At 33.4% G+C, this 25,724-nt stretch overlaps 1 protein-coding gene across 1 annotated transcript in view; it reads left to right on the top strand.

Moving 5' to 3' along the window:
• Positions 1 to 25,724, top strand: part of LOC139530002 (receptor-type tyrosine-protein phosphatase alpha-like) — a 517,312-nt gene that overhangs the window by 270,348 nt on the left and 221,240 nt on the right. The gene's annotated exons all lie outside the window — the stretch shown is intronic.

Genomic DNA, 25,724 nt, shown 5'->3' with positions numbered 1-25,724 from the left:
TTTGTAATCCGACTACACAAAATCGGCTGAATTTCCCCGAATGTTACAGGACGCACATAACTGTCGGGGTGCTTCGCCGAACTATTCAGACCCTTCCCGACCCGTAGGAATCTGTTACGAACTTACGACGTCGTGGAACGTACAGTCCAAGATGCTCTCGAAATTTTCTTTGTTGATAGCTATTGATTCACATATACAAATATAGTTGTGAAAAAATGGTAACTAGTCTCTGTATTTAGAGTATTTTGACCAAAAAAAATTCAAGCACTAGCTGATAACCCGACCTTTGACAATCAGTACTTCTAGTAGATTATATTACATGTGTATCAATTATAATAAATACAAGATGCAAATTTTAATAGAAAACATTTATCAGAACGATTATTGCTCTTATTCAGTAAAAGGGTCAAATGTTAAAAGTCAAAGTCAAATAAACAATTATTAGCAACGAATCTTATTGATATGAATGTTCATAGCAGATATACAATTTTAAATTCTGGGCTTTATGAACTATCAAAACAAATCAGGATTCAATTTCGTTATAGCTATCAACAAATATAGTAGCTGAAAAAGGCATAACAACCATATATGCCTACGGACAAAATCTGACAGTTTTAAATTATTTAAAGGTTCGGAACAATGAAGTCACCTGTTTTTGGCTATCATACTCGAATGGTCAGTAGTTTCTACCTAGCCATTCTCTAAAAAAAAAAAAAAATGGACAACCTGAAAATAAAATGCCCCCTTGTAGAAGTTGTCAATTTGATCCATTTTGCCCAAAAAACATTATGTTGAATGACAGTCTTTTTTCTTTTTTTTCATATTTAGCTCTTGCCAAAAAAGCAAAGTGAGATTTTACAACATATTTGATTCAAATTTGCAACTGTTTTAATTCTAGTACCGTTGATCAGCTTTATGACGAAAAGCTCCTCTGGTGCACCAAATAATAAACCATGTGTCTGTGATAAATTTTCATAACCGCAATACCGAGAGTATTCACAAACACATAAGACAGAACCTTTGTGTAGACATGAACTACCATTGATGTAAATTTTACTAGTACACATTTTGTCTCGGAGTCCGCCTCAGGATGTTGGATTTTCTTGCTGTGTTGAAGACCCATTGGTGCCCTTTGGTCGGGTTGTTGTCCCTTTGACACATTTCCGCTTTCCTTTTTCAATTTTATCTTCAAAATTTCTTAATCATTTGTGTTTTTCCATTGAGTGATTTGTTTTCTAACCTTTGTATCTTTTTTTGTGACGATTTTATACTTTTTGATTGTTTTGGAGAACAATTATTACATATAAAGAACTATGAAAATCAAACATGATAGACACAATATACAAGTAGACTAGTCAATATGTTGAATGCCCTTAAAATTAAAGTTAACCGCGAAACATTTGATTTTTTGCAAAACAAAAGTGACATTGGAGAAACTGTTAACAACAATTTTTTCTCCATGACATACAATGTATCTATATAACAATAAACAGTGTGGAAATTGTCAGTTTAGTATTTTATAAGTTTGTGTCCTTATGACAATATTTTTACCAATATTTTATCCACGTGGCAATACTCTTTTTCTAATGACGCTTTTCAATCTAATACATTTAGATCGCCATCTTTTTTTGTTCTTTGTTGTAATCTGGAACTTCAATCAATTGAAAAAGAAAATCATTAGCCAGAAAAGATGCACAATGATGGTATATTTGGATAATTAAGTCAGCCATTTGTCTTAGCTTTTCAACTTTTCGTGATTATTTCATCGTGTATGTTTGTTATAAAAAAATGTATTAAATAAAAAAACAAATGTGACTACATTATATATATGTTTTTCCCAATTTGAATGCTGAAATCATCCATTTTGTCATAAAGATAGATTCTAAGCCAATCTTTCATGCCTAAAAAGTGGCTGGTTGGTTTCAATTCAAATTTAATGGGACATACGAATGATTGCACACAAAGTATGAAACAGAACGTAAAAACAAAGGATAATACATTGTAACATACTTTGAAAATTCTATATGAACCATAGTAAACCTTAAATGTTCGGTGTGAGCCAAGGCTCCGTGTTTAAGGCCGTACATTGACATATAATGGTTTACTTTTATAAATTGTTATTTGAATGGAGAGCTGTCTCATTGGCACTCCTACCACATCTTCCCATATCTACTTAAATGATTAAAAGTACAAGTCTGCAAGAACATAAATGCCGATTGTTTAATGAAAACATGAACGTGTTCATGAAAATTAAGGGGATATATACTCGATTTGTTTTCTCTCAACCCCGCCCTGTTCGTTGTCATCAATAATATCATAATAAGGGGAACTAAGGTCACCTACTGTTTTGTCGGGCCTCTTTATTTATCGTGTTCTGCATTGCATTTTGTTGAAGTGGACATATTTTCGTTGGTCTAATTGGTTATTGCAAAATCGTACAGAATTTTGGTTCCTTGACGCTCTTCAACTTTTTATCGGACCACAGATGAATTATCACGTTGTAATTGGTTAAATTCCGTCACGTGGTGACCCCTATGAGACCGTATGGGGTTAGTAAGTTTCATATGGGGTTCATGACGCGTTAATGGCGACGTCATCTATTAATGTTGTTGTGTTTCATTGTTTATTTTTCAACAAAACGCCGCAGAAAATGTCCAGCGTCCGATAAATTCGTTATACGGTTAACTACTGACCCCTACGGATCCATAGAGGGTGAATAAAATTCATAGGGGACTCGGCCTCCGGCCTCACCCCCTATGGATTTTACTAACCCTCTATGAATCCGTATGGGGTCAGTAGCGAACCATATAACTTATAATATGACCCATCTAATATTTGGGAATTCGGCGTCACTGTGAGATAATACTTGTTGACAAATAAGGTCTCTGATGTGCATAATTTTAAACCTGGTATCTATGAACATGTTGAGTATTTAAATGGTTTAATCGAATTATGATTTTTGATAATCCTTCAGGGTATTTTTGTTTTTGTTTTGTAATCTTTTAAAGTTTTAAAACAAGCGCACTATCAATTGCAATTTTAATGCCCAACGCTACATTGTAGGCGAGTGATATGAGAGACAGATTTACATTTTTAATGCACCTACCTAACACACGGCTAAATTATATATCACTGGAAAGCTAAGAATGTGTACTTTATAAATATCCCGGTCGTCAAAAGAAATTATGGTGCATTTTTTTTTAAATCGAGGTCAAAGGTCATGGGTGCAATTTCAATTCACGGATACTTCCAGTAGAAAAATCCAGTCAAAACAAATGCAAAAACGAAACAATTTTATAGGAATGCTGTATTACTGTTGGGAAAATATATTTCTATCATAGTATTAATTAATTTTGGTTGATTTTAACGGTAACGCATGTTACGTAACGTTTTCTCGCGGAGTCTTCGAAAATCAACCATTAAGTCACACAAATGTATCTGTAGTCGCCCTTGCATTATCTAAATCTTATAATACCTCCATATCATTTGATTACACATATTTACAAACATTTATGTGCAATGTTTGATATAAATAATCCAAAACAAAATATTTGAAGCAAGGGAAAAATATAACATATGACGTATTTTTAATTGTTTAGAAAAGTCCCATGATGAACTGTACATTAAAATTGAGGAAGCGTATGGTCTCCTGATAGTTTGAAAGCCTGCCAACCGCTTCAACCATAGGGCAGATTTTTTTTTATTATTGTAGTGCAATATGTTGAGTCTGGAATATACCGCAATTTCATTTACATCACTAAATCAGAGTACTAACTAACATTACTAAAATGAGTAAAGTGCTACTAGTGTATTTATATCAACAAATTGACAATTTTAATATAAAACTCACAAGGAAAATATGATCACTCATTGTACGTCAAACTGTGTTTGATTTTACTTTAGTCGGCCGCCGTGTATCTTGAAATATCTAACTAATCAAACCACACTTGACAAAGTAGTTTGTACTTTTTTAAATTACGCTAGTGATGACGTTCGGCTACTTTGGCACTAAGTATTACTTTTTTTATATCTTGTTTCACCGCTTCAAACGGAGGACAATGTTATTCTAATATTGAACCTTTTATTTGGCTTTCTTATGTAAAAATCCCGTTAGCGTATAACCTAAATGATCAAAACGTCGGACCAATGGGATGTTGGACCATTTAGGTGTCGGAGTATTGCGATATCGGAATATTATAGCTTCATTTTAACTTGGAATCTCATCATTCTTATCGGTCAACATATCCATACAAAGACAACTTCCTTGGCATGGGCATATATCAGTACAGCAGAGGGTTTGCTCAAAGCGGACACAAGATCTACTATATACAGATTGAATTAAAAATTGGGAATGGACATGAGGGATTTGTCAAAGAGACACCAACCCGTTCAAAAAGCAGGCAACGGCCAAAGACCACCAAGGGTCATCAATGCAGCAAGAAACTCCCATACCCGGAGGCGTTCTTCAGCTGGCCCCTAAACACAAATGTACTAGTTTGAAATGAAAATGGACGTCATACTAAGCTTCGAAATATACTCAAGAAATTAAAATAAAAAATCATACAAAACTAAGAAAGGCCAGAGGCTCCTGACTTGGGACAGCCGCAAAATTGCGGTGGGGTTAAACATGTTTTTAGAAATCTCAACCCTCCCCTTATACCTATACCAATGCGTGAACAGATCAGATCTCGTAGAAAGTTGGATGACATCATACCGGACCGATGTTGCCTTTTAGCCAACCAAAGTCATACGGAGAACTTTTATTGTTTCTGTAGTTAGGTCGACATTGTCTTGGATTAAATTTTGGCTCCAAGAAGAAAAATAATGCCATGTAGAATGTATGCCCCAATTTTAATTTTTCTAATTTCCTGATCAGTCAAACTTGTTAATAGTTATCAAAGGTGTGTCCATAAATACGGTGCATTTGTAATGATAAACCTAAATGAAAAAGAGTAAATAAATATATGTATAGATAATATACATTCTACTAAAGCCATACATCTAAGAACTATGTCAATATGAATACCATACGCTTTATTAACTGCCGCAGATGTGCCATCATCCAAAAGATAATACAGAAATGTTTTTAAAGCAGGTGGCATAATTTCAATTGAATAATCCAGTGAAATGTTTTAGATAATGGATATTCATCTGATTGGATTACAACTTTACTCTATATCTGCTTCCGTAAAATACTAGTAGCTGCATAAAGTGCTTGCAACCAGTTTCGCAGTCACTGCTCAGATCTTTAAATTTGACAGACTGTATATCACAGTCATTTTAAACGGGTAATTGTCCGTCATTACGGCATAACTTAAAGACAAAATTATAGAGCTACTGTATACAATATTGGATGTACCTTGGCCTTGTTGAGGCTGTATACATGTAACTATAAATTGACCATATTTTTATATATATTTTTGTGTAGTTTTCTCGGCGGCGATCCTCGGGCAGAAATTAAGCCCGGTTAACTGATCAAGTAATAAATTAAAGTTGTTAACCAGAATACTTCCTTGTGTACAGGCACGTCATCTTTAATCGTCGAAATGTTAGTAAAAGCTGTTTTATGTTCAGAATTAAATAGATCTCTACTTTCTGATTTCAAATTTTGTAACAAATATTTAGCAATGCAAGCTCGATGGTATAAAGATTTAATAGTTAAATTATCGTGAGTTATTTTGTAAATCAGATCATTGTAGGAGATGTATGTAGTAACTCTCAATACAGCTTGAGTTTGCTCCTCAGAGGATACCTTATGAAGTTGTGTAACTTGCTTATAGGCTTTATACATTTGCAAAATATACAAACAGACAAATCAGAATGAGTTGTAGATCTACTGCCCTCGTTGATATATATGAGAAGAGACTGGTCGGTAGAATTGGTACATGTAGTACAAAGTTCAAAAACTATATATATTACCAATATTAGAAAATTACTTGTAATATTAAAAGAGAGGAATTGATTATTAGTGAGCAGGATCTTGGAAGATGTAGTTGCTAATCTAGATATTTCAAACTCTACAGGGCCTGATTTAATCAGTCCAACACCCATGAAGTCGGAAGCAACTGAGTATCCGTTCACAAAACTGTTTAATCGATTCTTACAGGCGAGAGGTTACCAGATGTTTTACCTGTCCATGAAAACATGGATTGCCCAGACGTTTTTCTTCAGTATAGACCATACATATGCTGTCCTTTGACCAAGTTTACGCACTAATTGATGCATCTCTTTGTAAAGCTGGGGTCACACATTCACGATTTTTACTGCCGTCCATGACATGACCATTCCCGATTATTTATCAAAAGTCTGATCAAGATCCTGTGAATCGTGAATGAAAATTCAAACTTTAATTAAAATTTGTAAAACAAATAATTTAATCACGACAACAATCAGATATTGTTCAGGAAGACTCGATTTTCAACCGTTTCCAAGCGAATGTGCCCCAATAATCCCGTTCTCAATCCGCTTCTAATCCAATTTGTATCTTTCTCCTGGTAAAATTCGACCGAGTCTGCCACGACTGCGTCCCGATTCTACCGAATGTAATCCGACAGAGATCAGACAGTGACCAGACAGTGAATCGACGCTGACGAAAGTTATCCGTTCGAAATTTGTCGGCATACTCAGGATGATCGGGTACTGTCGGAACGTAATCCTATCACGGTCCGCTCTATTGCATTGCAAACGGCTTTGTCTGGTCTCAGTCGTATTGTATTCTGTAATTGACGGTACTCTGACGTGGGTATCATTGACGAATTTCGTATTAATAGAGGGAGTGTTCCGGAACGGTTTCGGCAACAACGGTTTGCAATCGACAAGATCTAGATGCAATCTGAACTCAATCGGCAGAAAAACAGCAATGACAAATTTCTCCAAATTATTCCCGTTCCACAGGACACCGTCCGGAATATACAGAACATCGTTAGGATTTTGATCCGATACAGCAGAATCTGTCACGACATAGGCACGTTTGTAATCCGACTACACAAAATCGGCTGAATTTCCCCGAATGTTACAGGACGCACATAACTGTCGGGGTGCTTCGCCGAACTATTCAGACCCTTCCCGACCCGTAGGAATCTGTTACGAACTTACGACGTCGTGGAACGTACAGTCCAAGATGCTCTCGAAATTTTCTTTGTTGATAGCTATTGATTCACATATACAAATATAGTTGTGAAAAAATGGTAACTAGTCTCTGTATTTAGAGTATTTTGACCAAAAAAAATTCAAGCACTAGCTGATAACCCGACCTTTGACAATCAGTACTTCTAGTAGATTATATTACATGTGTATCAATTATAATAAATACAAGATGCAAATTTTAATAGAAAACATTTATCAGAACGATTATTGCTCTTATTCAGTAAAAGGGTCAAATGTTAAAAGTCAAAGTCAAATAAACAATTATTAGCAACGAATCTTATTGATATGAATGTTCATAGCAGATATACAATTTTAAATTCTGGGCTTTATGAACTATCAAAACAAATCAGGATTCAATTTCGTTATAGCTATCAACAAATATAGTAGCTGAAAAAGGCATAACAACCATATATGCCTACGGACAAAATCTGACAGTTTTAAATTATTTAAAGGTTCGGAACAATGAAGTCACCTGTTTTTGGCTATCATACTCGAATGGTCAGTAGTTTCTACCTAGCCATTCTCTAAAAAAAAAAAAAAATGGACAACCTGAAAATAAAATGCCCCCTTGTAGAAGTTGTCAATTTGATCCATTTTGCCCAAAAAACATTATGTTGAATGACAGTCTTTTTTCTTTTTTTTCATATTTAGCTCTTGCCAAAAAAGCAAAGTGAGATTTTACAACATATTTGATTCAAATTTGCAACTGTTTTAATTCTAGTACCGTTGATCAGCTTTATGACGAAAAGCTCCTCTGGTGCACCAAATAATAAACCATGTGTCTGTGATAAATTTTCATAACCGCAATACCGAGAGTATTCACAAACACATAAGACAGAACCTTTGTGTAGACATGAACTACCATTGATGTAAATTTTACTAGTACACATTTTGTCTCGGAGTCCGCCTCAGGATGTTGGATTTTCTTGCTGTGTTGAAGACCCATTGGTGCCCTTTGGTCGGGTTGTTGTCCCTTTGACACATTTCCGCTTTCCTTTTTCAATTTTATCTTCAAAATTTCTTAATCATTTGTGTTTTTCCATTGAGTGATTTGTTTTCTAACCTTTGTATCTTTTTTTGTGACGATTTTATACTTTTTGATTGTTTTGGAGAACAATTATTACATATAAAGAACTATGAAAATCAAACATGATAGACACAATATACAAGTAGACTAGTCAATATGTTGAATGCCCTTAAAATTAAAGTTAACCGCGAAACATTTGATTTTTTGCAAAACAAAAGTGACATTGGAGAAACTGTTAACAACAATTTTTTCTCCATGACATACAATGTATCTATATAACAATAAACAGTGTGGAAATTGTCAGTTTAGTATTTTATAAGTTTGTGTCCTTATGACAATATTTTTACCAATATTTTATCCACGTGGCAATACTCTTTTTCTAATGACGCTTTTCAATCTAATACATTTAGATCGCCATCTTTTTTTGTTCTTTGTTGTAATCTGGAACTTCAATCAATTGAAAAAGAAAATCATTAGCCAGAAAAGATGCACAATGATGGTATATTTGGATAATTAAGTCAGCCATTTGTCTTAGCTTTTCAACTTTTCGTGATTATTTCATCGTGTATGTTTGTTATAAAAAAATGTATTAAATAAAAAAACAAATGTGACTACATTATATATATGTTTTTCCCAATTTGAATGCTGAAATCATCCATTTTGTCATAAAGATAGATTCTAAGCCAATCTTTCATGCCTAAAAAGTGGCTGGTTGGTTTCAATTCAAATTTAATGGGACATACGAATGATTGCACACAAAGTATGAAACAGAACGTAAAAACAAAGGATAATACATTGTAACATACTTTGAAAATTCTATATGAACCATAGTAAACCTTAAATGTTCGGTGTGAGCCAAGGCTCCGTGTTTAAGGCCGTACATTGACATATAATGGTTTACTTTTATAAATTGTTATTTGAATGGAGAGCTGTCTCATTGGCACTCCTACCACATCTTCCCATATCTACTTAAATGATTAAAAGTACAAGTCTGCAAGAACATAAATGCCGATTGTTTAATGAAAACATGAACGTGTTCATGAAAATTAAGGGGATATATACTCGATTTGTTTTCTCTCAACCCCGCCCTGTTCGTTGTCATCAATAATATCATAATAAGGGGAACTAAGGTCACCTACTGTTTTGTCGGGCCTCTTTATTTATCGTGTTCTGCATTGCATTTTGTTGAAGTGGACATATTTTCGTTGGTCTAATTGGTTATTGCAAAATCGTACAGAATTTTGGTTCCTTGACGCTCTTCAACTTTTTATCGGACCACAGATGAATTATCACGTTGTGATTGGTTAAATTCCGTCACGTGGTGACCCCTATGAGACCGTATGGGGTTAGTAAGTTTCATATGGGGTTCATGACGCGTTAATGGCGACGTCATCTATTAATGTTGTTGTGTTTCATTGTTTATTTTTCAACAAAACGCCGCAGAAAATGTCCAGCGTCCGATAAATTCGTTATACGGTTAACTACTGACCCCTACGGATCCATAGAGGGTGAATAAAATTCATAGGGGACTCGGCCTCCGGCCTCACCCCCTATGGATTTTACTAACCCTCTATGAATCCGTATGGGGTCAGTAGCGAACCATATAACTTATAATATGACCCATCTAATATTTGGGAATTCGGCGTCACTGTGAGATAATACTTGTTGACAAATAAGGTGTCTGATGTGCATAATTTTAAACCTGGTATCTATGAACATGTTGAGTATTTAAATGGTTTAATCGAATTATGATTTTTGATAATCCTTCAGGGTATTTTTGTTTTTGTTTTGTAATCTTTTAAAGTTTTAAAACAAGCGCACTATCAATTGCAATTTAAATGCCCAACGCTACATTGTAGGCGAGTGATATGAGAGACAGATTTACATTTTTAATGCACCTACCTAACACACGGCTAAATTATATATCACTGGAAAGCTAAGAATGTGTACTTTATAAATATCCCGGTCGTCAAAAGAAATTATGGTGCATTTTTTTTTAAATCGAGGTCAAAGGTCATGGGTGCAATTTCAATTCACGGATACTTCCAGTAGAAAAATCCAGTCAAAACAAATGCAAAAACGAAACAATTTTATAGGAATGCTGTATTACTGTTGGGAAAATATATTTCTATCATAGTATTAATTAATTTTGGTTGATTTTAACGGTAACGCATGTTACGTAACGTTTTCTCGCGGAGTCTTCGAAAATCAACCATTAAGTCACACAAATGTATCTGTAGTCGCCCTTGCATTATCTAAATCTTATAATACCTCCATATCATTTGATTACACATATTTACAAACATTTATGTGCAATGTTTGATATAAATAATCCAAAACAAAATATTTGAAGCAAGGGAAAAATATAACATATGACGTATTTTTAATTGTTTAGAAAAGTCCCATGATGAACTGTACATTAAAATTGAGGAAGCGTATGGTCTCCTGTTAGTTTGAAAGCCTGCCAACCGCTTCAACCATAGGGCAGATTTTTTTTTTATTATTGTAGTGCAATATGTTGAGTCTGGAATATACCGCAATTTCATTTACATCACTAAATCAGAGTACTAACTAACATTACTAAAATGAGTAAAGTGCTACTAGTGTATTTATATCAACAAATTGACAATTTTAATATAAAACTCACAAGGAAAATATGATCACTCATTGTACGTCAAACTGTGTTTGATTTTACTTTAGTCGGCCGCCGTGTATCTTGAAATATCTAACTAATCAAACCACACTTGACAAAGTAGTTTGTACTTTTTTAAATTACGCTAGTGATGACGTTCGGCTACTTTGGCACTAAGTATTACTTTTTTTATATCTTGTTTCACCGCTTCAAACGGAGGACAATGTTATTCTAATATTGAACCTTTTATTTGGCTTTCTTATGTAAAAATCCCGTTAGCGTATAACCTAAATGATCAAAACGTCGGACCAATGGGATGTTGGACCATTTAGGTGTCGGAGTATTGCGATATCGGAATATTATAGCTTCATTTTAACTTGGAATCTCATCATTCTTATCGGTCAACATATCCATACAAAGACAACTTCCTTGGCATGGGCATATATCAGTACAGCAGAGGGTTTGCTCAAAGCGGACACAAGATCTACTATATACAGATTGAATTAAAAATTGGGAATGGACATGAGGGATTTGTCAAAGAGACACCAACCCGTTCAAAAAGCAGGCAACGGCCAAAGACCACCAAGGGTCATCAATGCAGCAAGAAACTCCCATACCCGGAGGCGTTCTTCAGCTGGCCCCTAAACACAAATGTACTAGTTTGAAATGAAAATGGACGTCATACTAAGCTTCGAAATATACTCAAGAAATTAAAATAAAAAATCATACAAAACTAAGAAAGGCCAGAGGCTCCTGACTTGGGACAGCCGCAAAATTGCGGTGGGGTTAAACATGTTTTTAGAAATCTCAACCCTCCCCTTATACCTATACCAATGCGTGAACAGATCAGATCTCGTAGAAAGTTGGATGACATCATACCGGACCGATGTTGCCTTTTAGCCAACCAAAGTCATACGGAGAACTTTTATTGTTTCTGTAGTTAGGTCGACATTGTCTTGGATTAAATTTTGACCCCAAGAAGAAAAATAATGCCATGTAGAATGTATGCCCCAATTTTAATTTTTCTAATCTCCTGATCAGTCAAACTTGTTAATAGTTATCAAAGGTGTGTCCATAAATACGGTGCATTTGTAATGATAAACCTAAATGAAAAAGAGTAAATAAATATATGTATAGATAATATACATTCTACTAAAGCCATACATCTAAGAACTATGTCAATATGAATACCATACGCTTTATTAACTGCCGCAGATGTGCCATCATCCAAAAGATAATACAGAAATGTTTTTAAAGCAGGTGGCATAATTTCAATTGAATAATCCAGTGAAATGTTTTAGATAATGGATATTCATCTGATTGGATTACAACTTTACTCTATATCTGCTTCCGTAAAATACTAGTAGCTGCATAAAGTGCTTGCAACCAGTTTCGCAGTCACTGCTCAGATCTTTAAATTTGACAGACTGTATATCACAGTCATTTTAAACGGGTAATTGTCCGTCATTACGGCATAACTTAAAGACAAAATTATAGAGCTACTGTATACAATATTGGATGTACCTTGGCCTTGTTGAGGCTGTATACATGTAACTATAAATTGACCATATTTTTATATATATTTTTGTGTAGTTTTCTCGGCGGCGATCCTCGGGCAGAAATTAAGCCCGGTTAACTGATCAAGTAATAAATTAAAGTTGTTAACCAGAATACTTCCTTGTGTACAGGCACGTCATCTTTAATCGTCGAAATGTTAGTAAAAGCTGTTTTATGTTCAGAATTAAATAGATCTCTACTTTCTGATTTCAAATTTTGTAACAAATATTTAGCAATGCAAGCTCGATGGTATAAAGATTTAATAGTTAAATTATCGTGAGTTATTTTGTAAATCAGATCATTGTAGGAGATGTATGTAGTAACTCTCAATACAGCTTGAGTTTGCTCCTCAGAGGATACCTTATGAAGTTGTGTAACTTGCTTATAGGCTTTATACATTTGCAAAATATACAAACAGACAAATCAGAATGAGTTGTAGATCTACTGCCCTCGTTGATATATATGAGAAGAGACTGGTCGGTAGAATTGGTACATGTAGTACAAAGTCTTTGTACAGACAAAACAGAAGATGATAGGTTGACTGTGCTTACTTTTGAAATATTTATAGCAACTCTTATGATATTTTGTATTTTCAAATGGGATGTTTTCATTTTTTTCATATTCATCGACCAGTCAGTCTCCTGTAAACTTCATCTTTTCGTTTTCCCACTGCGGCAATACAACTGTATCTTCATTTAAGTGTTCAACTACATAGTTTCTATGTAGTAAATACATGACAGACTATGCATATGTGTCAATCAATGGATAGTTTTTGCTTTTTAGCATAGGAAGGGTTTCATTGTGAACTGGACTGTGAAAATTTGACACGACTCGGAAGATTTTCTACATTTTTCCGATACGATTCCTTATTTAGAAAGGGGTGAATTCTACAGAACTCAAAAACTATGTTTTACTTTGATTTGATCTTAATTTCGGACGATTTTATATCTATTTAAGCTACATTGAAGTTAAAGATAGAAATAGAACCGTTTAAATATGATTTATCGTACTCTAATAGCACTATTAAGTACACGGAAATCGACTAATATATTCTGTAAAAAAACGATAACGAAATAGATAAGGGATTCCGGAAACTATAGTGATTTTACCCAACATCATAAAATTACAGAAATTCGTGATTTTAAGAAATGTTGAGATAAAGTCTTGATTTTTAATGAAAAAACGATAACTGATGAGTAATTTGGTGTGTTCTAACACGGATAGGGTGCAAAACCATTTAATTAAAATTTAATTGTAGATCCGAAAAGGTCAGGATTATGAAAATTTTCGTACAAAATGTCAAATATTTAGAAGGAATGCAAAAGCATGCGGACTTACAGTTGTAAATATTGTTTTTCATTATTTTAAGAACCTGATTCACTTAATTATTCTGTCTAAAAGAAGAGATACGACTAATTTCCTTTGCTTGAAAGACATGTCTTAATTTTATAATTTTCAACTAATTTCTGAAATAAACGTCCATTTTACAAAAAACTGCACCGTACGATTATGTGACGACCGGGCAAAAATCAAAGTTAAATCATTATTCTTTCATTTAAAAAAGAAATTAGCCGTGTGTTAGGTGGGTGCATTAAAGTCCTTAACTAGACGTCTTTTTCAAATATTACACTCGCCTATTGGTGAAGATATATGATATACCGTTATACAGTTGATGACTAGGCATCAATATGTTAATATGTTTCAACAAGATAAATTGCTCATGCACACTCCGTACAACTACATTCATCAATAAAAAATGCATACATATCGTGGTAATTAAAACATTTTGTTTGACTTTAATCTTTTGATAAACCCATTAACTTTCATTAAAAATTACTGTAAAGAAAATATTATTTTGTATAAAATTGTTATTTAAAAAACAGTGTTCCTTTTCAGTGGCACTCAGTGTATAAAAGTGAAATATTAATTATCACATTTGAGAATTTGATTCAAATTGGTGAACATGAATTTGACAGCTAGTGGCGCTTTAAGGGTAAGTCGTGAATGAGTGTATCACATGCATACGTCGTATAAACAAATCATATATATTTTAATGGTTATGGTAACTGATTTTGGGACTGACGCAACTATGAGATATTTCACAGAAAGTGATTCCTATCAATGGACAAAGTTGATATGTGACTCCAACCAAAATCTTCAAACTCTTTAAAGTACAATGTTTCAGGGAAGACTCTTACAATACACAACACAAATCTCAATGACAATGGACAATATCAATGTTTAATTTTGAGAGATGATGGCAGTTTAAGTGGAAAAGAAACTCCAATTGAATTACAAGTAAAAAGTTTATCATTAAACAATAATAAGTGTAATCTAAGATTATTTAGATGTTTATTATAATCTTTGCTAAAGTGACTTCTAAAGAAATACAGAGCTAGCCAGAAACATTAAATATAGAACCAATACAAAAGAGGCGAAAGGTGTATTCGGAATCCTAATTCGAAAACAAACTGACGAAGTCATAGTAACAAACGAAAATGAACGAAAAGACAAAGGTACACAAAACACAACAAGGAAAACTAAAGAATGAGCAACACGCATCCCATTACAAACCAGGGGTGATCGTAGGTGCGCCGGAAGTGTAAATATAGCAAAATATGATTGTTTTTTTTTCTGTCAAAGGTGTTCTGATTATTGCATGATTTTGTTAAATTTTAATTAAAATGAGTAAATATACTATTTTGATCGCGAAAGGCGCGATTTGAACACACTCTATCATCAGAAAGTAAGATATATTTTACAATTAATACACTTAATTTGCTTAGAGCATGTGGTTGCTTTAAAAAAAAAGACCGTAGATGAATTCGTTCTTTTACTTTTTATTCTGTCCTTCGTAAGAAAAATTATATACTACTGAGGTTTTGATTTTTCCATCTGGTAAAGGTCTTTCAGTTTTGAATTTTCTTTAGAGTTCGGTATTTTTCTATTTTACTTTTATAGAAAGATTTCAAAAGGTGTATTTGTTTAGGGGCCAGTTGAAGGACGCCTCCGGGTGCGGGAATTTCTCGCTACAATGAAGACCTGTTGGTGACCTTCTGCTGTTGTTTTTTCTATGGTAGAGTTGTCTCTTTGACACATTCCCCATTTCCATTCTCAATTTTATTAATTAGTTCAAACAATGTTTTATTTAACAAAAAGTTCATGAAATATATAATTACACAATATAAATACAGGGATTCGGAAACAAGAAAATCTTATATAAATCCGTCTCCCTTTAAAAAATGACAATATTAGGAACATAGTATATATAAGAAACTCGTATAATATAATTTTCAATTCTTATTTAACATATTTATTCTGTGGTTTGCCCGTTTCTCAGATGTCAGTTTGATCGAAAAATGTGATCAACTCATTTGTTTTTATAATTATGATCCATGAATAGATGAGAAATATGTAAATGTTTCGAAAATATTTTTTCTTTAAATAAAGTTTCAACATCTTAATCGACATTGACATAAACATAATTGTTATGGACCAAATCTCCCTGTTTCTAAAATAAATCTTTGTACAACTTTAAAAATATTTTCGTTTTCCTCATCACTGATAAGTCCACTACCTGATAATAATTATGTTTGTATATTATATATTGGTAGTGTAGAAATGGTTTGTGTCCCGATGAGTCTATAATTATGACATTCTAGAAAATAGTGTTTGGTGTTCTTAACTTGCCCACATATACAGAGGCTGAAAAGAACAATATTTTCTGGAAAAGGTGTTCATTTAAGCCACTGCAGTTCAACCGGAGTCTGGCGTGAAGTATTTGGCCTTTTCTTCAACCAGCAATATGTAGGGACTTTCTTAGTATCTCGATATATATATATTTTTAAGTGTAAATTTTGATGGATTAAATCTAACATCTTGTTGAAGCCTGTTCCATTCACGAATAACAGATGGTAGGAAAGAATTTTGATTAAAGTTGTTGTACAGTTCATATTTTGAACATTAAATGCACTTCTAGTATTATAGTTATAGACTTGATATAGTTGTTGAGGTACGAGAATACAAAGATAATCAGGAGATTGATCATAAAACATTTCGTGAAATTTAATAATTTTATGTCTGGATCTTCTTTCACTCAAAGATACCCAACCAGTATCATTATAAAGATTAGATTTAAAGCAAAGCTTAGTGGCACCTGTGACTATACGAGCCGCTTCTATTTGAATGCTCTCTAGTTTTTCTTTAAATAAATTGGTATGTTATCCCACACAGTATCCGCATACTCGAGAATAGGCCTGATGAAGCTGATATATATAACTTGTAGATTATTACGTTATAGCTTAAACTTTATACTCCTCATAAGATTTAAGCGAGACGTAGCTTTATCAATAATATATTAGTTTACATGCCTTTCCCAACAACCGTTTTCTTGAAAAATAACACTAAATGTTTATGTTCTTCAACCTCTTGTATCAGTGTATCATTTATATATATATTGGTGGATTATGGGGTCTTTCTCTTTTTCTAGATATGGTCATGGTTTCAGTTTTACTTGGATTAAAATTAACAAGCCATTGTTGAGACCATAAGTGAATTTTTTCTATATCAGAGTTCATTAATTCACCTGTAGCATACTCGTCCTCAACAACTATATATAATAATGTATCGTCAGCAAAAAGTCTGATGTTGCATGATATGTCACATACAATATCATTTATGAATAATAAAAATAGTACAGGGCCTAAAATTGAGCAATGGGGGACACCTGCTTTTATGCTGTACATATCAGAGGTCTGTCCTCCTATGACAACTCTTTGTCTTCTCTCGGATAAATAACTTTTAAACCATTTTAATAAGTCCCCTCTTATTCCATATTTTTCTAGTTTATGAAGGAGGCCTTTATTCCAGACCCGGTCAAACGCTTTACTGATATCACAAAACACAACTCTTATTTCCTTTCCCTTGTGCTTGATTAGGGATAAAAGTGTTTGGTTTTGCTCACAAAAGAAATTTCAACGCAGCATATTCTTTATCTATTAAAGTATTCCAGCACCAACATAGGGATCACCGTCATAACAGTGCGTTTCTCATAACTAAGAATTGCACGAAACGAAATAATACATTTTAATGCACAATATGCAGTCACATTGTTTGTCCTGGCGATATATTCTGTTAACAATGCCGTACATAATAATCAGATTTGTGGAAGACCAAAATATGATTATCGACAAAGAAGAACTGGATCTTCCATCACTGTATTGAATGTCTAAACTACATAAGTGTCCTAACAAACAACGGTATATTGCTGGGTCTTCAAAGTGCTTTGTTTTTTAGTTTGGAATGGGAATAAAGTGTAGAAAAGTCATTTTTTTAATACAATTGCAAGAAGAAAGAGTATTAGACTTTATGTATTGTAAAAGATATTTGGAATTTGCACATCTGATTCACGCCACCTCTAGAATAGGCAGTTTCACAATAACTTTGTAGCCTGTCTTTGATTGCTGATAAAAGAGATGTTAATAATTTAGAAAGAGGTTTCGTCGAGCACTTGGAATACTCAGCAATGTACCGTTGTTTGTAAGGACACTTATGTAGTTTAGGTATCCAATACAGTGATGGAATATCCAGTTCTTTTTCTTTGGTTGGAATACCACAGGAACATAGAACAGACCTATAGTTATCCAGAATTTCCTCTTTGGTAAGTGTCGTGAGGGTATATTTTGAGTTTCCAAGTTTCAATATCTAATTCGTTTATCAAGCAGTTAATGTAATGAATTTACACACAAAAAACGATGTTGTTTGGGCTTTATCTGCGAGGACAACACCATATTTGTCATGGAGGAAGGATAAGTGTTTAGCTACCTTTGGTTCTTTAAAGATTGACGTAGCATGGGCATTGATAGACCCATTCAGTTTCTTAATTCTGATTTGTATCAACGACCTCATCACCTTAGTCCATTCGATAAGAGTGTCTACATCTTCCTTCTCGCGCTTAGCGCATTGCCTGGCATAATCCTCGACTGAATCCATCAACATTTTAAAGTATCAAGATGCTTGATTTCTTGATTGATTCATATTTATTACGTTTTGAGGACGTGTTTTTCAACAAACTATCGGAATTCTTATGGGAACTAATTTTGACCTTCGTTTTGCCGACATGTTCTATTATTCCTATGAGGCTGACTTCATACAAATGCAAGAACTTCTTAGGAAAAAAGAAAAAAAGTTACCAATATCCTTGAACTTTACTTTCCGCTATATAGATGATGTATCACACCAAATATATAAACAAATGGTGACTAGATTGAACGCACTTATCCCATCGAACAAGAGATAAAGGGTACACCAGATACAGTTAAGTCTGCATCATATCTGGACTTACATCTACAAATTGACAATGAGGGTCGGTTGATAACAAAACTGTTCGACAAAAGAGATGATTTCAGATTCTAACTGTGAAATTTCTATTTCTATGTAGCAACATTCCAGCAGCGCCTGCATACGGAGTATATATCTCCAAATTGATACGATATTCCCGGGCTTGTTTTTCTCATCATGATTTCCTTGATAGAAGGTTGCGCCCGGTCGATGTAGAAAGTAACGACTTTTTCGATCCCAACAAGAAAAATAAAAAAATACACAAAAGAACATATTATCTATTTTTCGATTATATTAGGTACATATGATATATATAGATATAAATTAAGGACTTTCACTCAGTAATTACGTTATATATGGACGTTCGATTATACATACTTCGTTATCGGTCAACTTAGTTTGACCAGGTCCATATATAACGTATCGACCTTGTAAAAAGTCCATATTTGATAAATAATTGTATGCTTCAGTGAATATGTATTATCAGTGGTTCTGTAGAATCCCTTAAATTTTCTGGGATTGTGAAGAATCAATGGCTAGTTAATTGATTATATTTATATATAATTACTAAAATGTTCAGGGATTGTGTATATTCACTAGAAAAAACCCGTCAGAAATTATACACACCCACTGAAATGAAGAATTAGTTTTATCTATAAAGAAAATAAGTAAAAGTTGAATACTTTATTTTATAAAATCATATTAAAACATCATGATAAACATATTGTAAAATGTTAAGCACAATATATGTATATTTAAATGATAACCTCAATTCATTAAAATGTTAGGCACAATATATTAAATTGTTAAGCAAAACATATTGAATTATTAGGCACAATACATTAACATGTTGAGCAATGAAGAAGGCTTTGTAGGTGTGGGCTGCTTTCGTGTTAATTCAAGTTACCGTTTATTCTTCAGAGCTTTCAGGTTTTTCTGTTATTAAAGTTGACCTTGTCGACTTTCTATGCCTATAAACCCAACCTAATTGAATAATTATTTCATGCTATCATCTTAAATGAGACTAAAATAGTTTGACACTCGAAGCAAGAAATCAGCTGCAAGATAATTTTCGCAGTCTACAGGAAGATGGACATCGGTATGCGTTTTTTCGCTAACCCTCAGATATCAGGAATCATCTGAGTAATCACTACGTCAGTTTTTTCTTAATGTAGATGTAATGAACACCTTTTGGAAAAGGTTGAAAATAATTTTCCTATTTAAAAAAAAAGAAGTATAAATTACCATTCGAAATAAACCAGACACAGATAATAATAACTCATAACACAGTGGTCTGACTTGGACCAAGCACACAATGTGGTGGATTTAAACAAGTTTTAAAATAAACGTCTTAAAACTAAGAGAATGGACATGAAAAGTCAAAATGTCTCCGATGAAACCTGAGACTAGGTAGGATAACGTTGTTCATTGGATACTAAAAGAAATCAAAAGAAAATTAAAAAGCCCAGAACCAACACCAGTTAACATAGATGTAGATTGATTAGATGAGACTTATAAGAAATTTAACAGGAATATATATGTAGGACTCTCAAATCTATGGTGGGTTCCAAATCTATTGCAGATTCCTAATCTATGGCAAATGTGACGTCATGCAATCCCAAAAATATGACAGACTTTTTACAATCCTAATCTAATGCAAGATTTGTAATTTCCTAATCTATGGGTGATTTTTATTGGTTTCAAATCTATGGCAAATTTTGAGCAAATGGAAAACAATGCAGTTCATATATGACCAATGACTTGTCTGAAACCAGTGGAAATGTACGACATGTCTATAAACATTTGTGAAATAATGGTCAACCAAATCGTGATGGTAACCAATTTTTTTTGTAAATGATGAGTTAATCAATAATGACTTCAGGCTTGAAATGTTGTGCCCTGTAAATATTTAAAATATATATAATCATGGTACCTATATTTTATCCATTCCTTAGATCAACTAGTAAGGATGTTCGCTACTCTGTTTAAAAATAACAACCTTTTTAAAAGACTGTTATAAATTAAAAGTATATAACTAAAGAAAATAAAAAAGCAGAAAAAAATGGAGGGTTCGTGTGCTTGTTTTCGAGATATAAGCCGTTGAAAATTTGGCGGGAAATAATTCTCTCTAGATTTTTCTTTCACTTAACATTGGCACCTTTTTTGTTTAAAAAACTATGAAAAAATAACAAGGATTTCATAAGATTTTGAAATATGGCTTTTTAAATAATATGTAATAAAAATATGAAAAGAAAAGTAGGGGTTAGTGGGCAAATTTTTTTAATATTAATACATGGATAAAACCAGAGGAAACAAAAAAGTAAAAAAAAAATGAACCGTTTACATTTTTCAAATAATATTTATTATTTGTTGCCAATTAAAATCAAATAGATTCGTTAATTTTTTCTTTCACTTAACAAACTTTGCCAGCTGCATATAGTAAAATACTTACTATAACTAATTTTTTAATAATCCGATACTGAAAAAAAAATGATGACTTAGCTTGTTCACCACGGGTTTTGGCCGGTAGAGCACATTTTGACCCGCATCCGAATAATAGTTCACATCTTCCTTCAAACCATCCACAAATCGTTGTCCAGGATATTACCTTCATCTGGAATCGTGTTCAAATCTTTGAGCTTCGCAATCGCATTTGGCGGCGACCATGTAATATTGCGTTATTCCATTGTGACGCAGTTTAAAGATCTGCCATAGATTTGGAGAAAACAAAAATCTGCCATAGATTTGAGTTGTTTGGTCTTTGTAACGTCACATTTGCCATAGATTTGGAGTCTGCCATAGATTTGGAACCCGCCATAAATTTGAGTTCTACATATATGAGACAATATCTGAAATAGCATCACTGAAGAGAATGCGCATCTGGTGCAGAAAAATATTACCGTTAATGTTATTAATTCATAGTTTAAGAAAAATACATCATTACAAATTGGCTATAATTGAAAGCAAACAATGTCATTTAGCGTTTTAAACTTTATTTGCAAGATGAGAAAATCTGCCTATTCCTTTCTTTTACTATCTTCTAAACTAGAATTGCACAATGTCCAAAAACCTGTCTTTTCATTCAAAATACTGTACATTAAGTTGAGATTTATTTAATTTGATAATGATAACTTATATTAAATGCAATGTTTGGCATATAGTAGATTAACTTTGTGAATGGAATTACGTAGTACTTTTTGCTCTTTTATTTAAATTATGTGGAATAAAATTAACGGTACCAATTTTCTTGCACCAGATGCGCATTTCGACAATACATGTCTCTTCAGTGATGCTCGTGGCCAAAATATTTAAAATCCAAAGCTTATATAAAAGATGAAGAGCTATAATCCAAAAGGTCCAAAAAGTAAAGCCAAATCCGTGAAAGAAACCAGAGCCTTGCATGAGGGAGATACATTCCTTAATTTAAAATAATTTCTAATATTTTGTATCAGCAAATTTTCATAACACAAAAAATCCGCATTTTCATGCCAGTACCGAAGTACTGGCTACTGGGCTGGTGATACCCTCGGGGACTAATAGTCCACCAGCAGAGGCATCGACCCAGTGGTAGTAATAAAATTAACGGTACCAATTTTCTTGCACTAGATGCGCATTTCGACAATGCATGTCTCTTCAGTGATGCTCGTGGCCAAAATATTTAAAATCCAAAGCTTATATAAAAGATGAAGAGATATAATCCAAAAGGTCCAAAAAATATAGCCAAATCCGTGAAAGGAATCAGAGCTTTGCATGAGGGAGATACATTCCTTAATTTAAAATAATTTTTAATATTTTGTATCAGCAAATTTTAATAACACAAAAAATCCGTATTTTCATGCCAGTACCGAAGTACTGGCTACTGGGCTGGTGATACCCTTAGGGACTAATAGTCCACCAGCAGAGGCATCGACCCAGTGGTAGTAATAAAATTAACGGTACCAATTTTCTTGCACCAGATGCGCATTTCGACAATGCATGTCTCTTCAGTGATGCTCGTGGCCAAAATATTTAAAATCCAAAGCTTATATAAAAGATGAAGAGCTATAATTCAAAAGGTCCAAAAAATATAGCCAAATCCGTGAAAGGAATCAGAGCTTTGCATTAGGGAGATACATTCCTTAATTTATAATAATTTATAATATTTTGTATCAGCAAATTTTAATAACACAAAAAATCCGTATTTCCATGCCAATACCGAAGTACTGGCTACTGGGCTGGTGATACCCTCAGGGACTAATAGTCCACCAGCAGAAACATCGATCCAGTGGTAGTAATAAAATTAACGGTACCAATTTTCTTGCACCAGATGCGCATTTCGACAATACATGTCTCTTCAGTGATGCTCGTGGCCAAAATATTTAAAATCCAAAGCTTATATAAAAGATGAAGAGCTATAATCCAAAAGATCCAAAAAGTAAAGCCAAATCCGTGAAAGGAATCAGAGCTTTGCATGAGGGAGATACATTCCTTAATTTAAAATAATTTTTAATATTTTGTATCATCAAATTTTAATAACACAGAAAATCCGTATTTTCATGCCAGTACCGAAGTACTGGCTACTGGGCTGGTGATACCCTCGGGGACTAATAGTCCACCAGCAGAGACATCGACCAAGTGGTAGTAATAAAATTAACGGTACCAATTTTCTTGCACCAGATGCGCATTTCGACAATACATGTCTCTTCAGTGATGCTCGTGGCCAAAATATTTAAAATCCAAAGCTTATATAAAAGACGAAGAGCTATAATCCAAAAGGTCCAAAAAATATAGCCAAATCCGTGAAAGGAATCAGAGCTTTGCATGAGGGAGATACATTCCTTAATTTATAATAATTTCTAATATTTTGTATCTGCAAATTTTAATAACATAAAAAATCCGTATTTTCATGCCAGTACCGAAGTACTGGCTACTGGGCTGGTGATACCCTCGGGGACTAATAGTCCACCAGCAGAGACATCGATCCAGTGGTAGTAATAAAATTAACGGTACCAATTTTCTTGCACCAGATGCGCATTTCGACAATACATGTCTCTTCAGTGATGCTCGTGGCCAAAATATTTAAAATCCAAAGCTTATATAAAAGATGAAGAGCTATAATCCAAAAGGTCCAAAAAGTATAGCCAAATCCGTGAAAGGAATCAGAGCTTTGCATGAGGGAGATACATGCCTTAATTTATAATAATTTCTTATATTTTGTATCAGCAAATTTTAATAACACAAAAAATCCGTATTTTCATGCCAGTACCGAAGTACTGGCTACTGGGCTGTTTACATTCATCTAAATATCAATTTAATAAGATACTATAAAAACACATTCAATGTTATAGTGCTGACAACCAAATGTTCCCAGAAGGTACACAAACAGGCTGTAACAGGAGAGAACAACACAATTATTTTTCACTAAATTCATATCTTGGGTGAGCTCGGATTTTTCAAACTGGTTGCCATTCAAACTATATATGCTGAGTCATACATTCTGGAAATGATGCTTTTCTCATTGCATTATGAGAAATCAAATCTAGGTCTTTCTTACGTTTCCACATGTGACAAAAACCAAAAGGTAACTGGAGGGAAATTACCCTTTGGGTCAAAATCTATTTTTTCTTACAGGAGTAGGTTCAGTAAGAACCCTTTTTGGCCCAAAATTAAGCAGTTTTTGCAAAATTGTGAAAATTTAATCTTGAAAAGCAGAATGCTTCTGCTACACAAATATGGGCTGTTTTTGACAATACAATGCACATATATCGGGTACTACTATCATTAAGTCATGCTAAATTACTGTAATCTTCACAATTTTAGCATTTTAGTTAAATTTTAGACGGTTTCCGTCTTAAATGAAAGTGACCGCGTTCGTGTTCATTCATAATATTGAAATGTAAGTTGTAGTTGATGATAATACATAACATTTATAAAGGTTGAGGATGAACAGGAATGCGTCAACTTTCATTTTTGACAAAAAACATCTGAAAAGTGACGATTTTTGGCATATTTGATAGACTTTTCAAATTTAAGCTTGAATCGGATCGTTTTTAATGACTTAATCAGTTTAAATCTTTCACATAAACTAATTGCATCAATTGAAATAGAAACTAAAGTGTTTAAAAAGTGTCAAAAATATTTCGTTAAATGAACCTGAAATTTGAGGCCAAAATCGGCCCTTACCGGACCTACTCCTTTGCAAAATTTGATTGCAAGTGAATTTATTCAAGTGTGTAAACTAACAGCATTGGTACAATTACTAATTTTTAGATATCTAAACATAGGTAAAGGAAAAATTATAAACAGTTTCTAATAATTTTTTCATCAAAGTTGGAAGTTCTGAAACTTGGTCCACATGAACATCATGAAGTGGTTGCCCATGTGATCAAACAAGATCACGCACATGCTTCACTGGTTCTTGTTTATGCTATGCTTTGGAAACTCAGCATACAAATGTAAGTTGTCGTATTGATGTTCTGTCCTAGACATTGTTTATTGTGTTTATACATGTTGTGTTTGTATAATGTCACGATAATCAGCTGAATAAAGCAACCGCCTTTGATTGACCGGCGGATTAGTCCTTATCACGAATTTACCTAATCAATTTTAATTATTTAGAAGATGAACATATTTTTTATTGATAAAAAATTATGAAAACAACCGAAACACATCAAACAATGTACTGGTTATCATGACGTCATTGTTCATTTGCTGTTACAATTATCTGCAATCTCTCAAGGCTGTAATCTAAAATTTCCAGGCTAGTTTGTTGTTAATATATATATATATTGTATAGAAAACAATGACTGATTGTATGTTTTAGCTGTTTTGTCTCGTATCTACGTCATATCTAAGAGTGTTTACAGTTATAGTTGTTACAAATGTATATTATGTGCTTGATTAACTTAATGATACATGCTTTTATACTTGACTACTGCTTTTTATGTGATACATCATGTATCTGTGTATTCATATCAAGCTATAAAATTTTCTGTGTTTTTTTATAATGTCTACACACACTGTATATACTATTCATGTCGATAA

This window comes from Mytilus edulis, chromosome 7, assembly GCF_963676685.1.
Source record: "Mytilus edulis chromosome 7, xbMytEdul2.2, whole genome shotgun sequence".
NCBI classification, from domain to species: domain Eukaryota; kingdom Metazoa; phylum Mollusca; class Bivalvia; order Mytilida; family Mytilidae; genus Mytilus; species Mytilus edulis.
The sequence above is the reverse complement of the archived record's forward strand: the minus strand, read 5'-3'. Positions and strand labels throughout refer to the sequence as shown.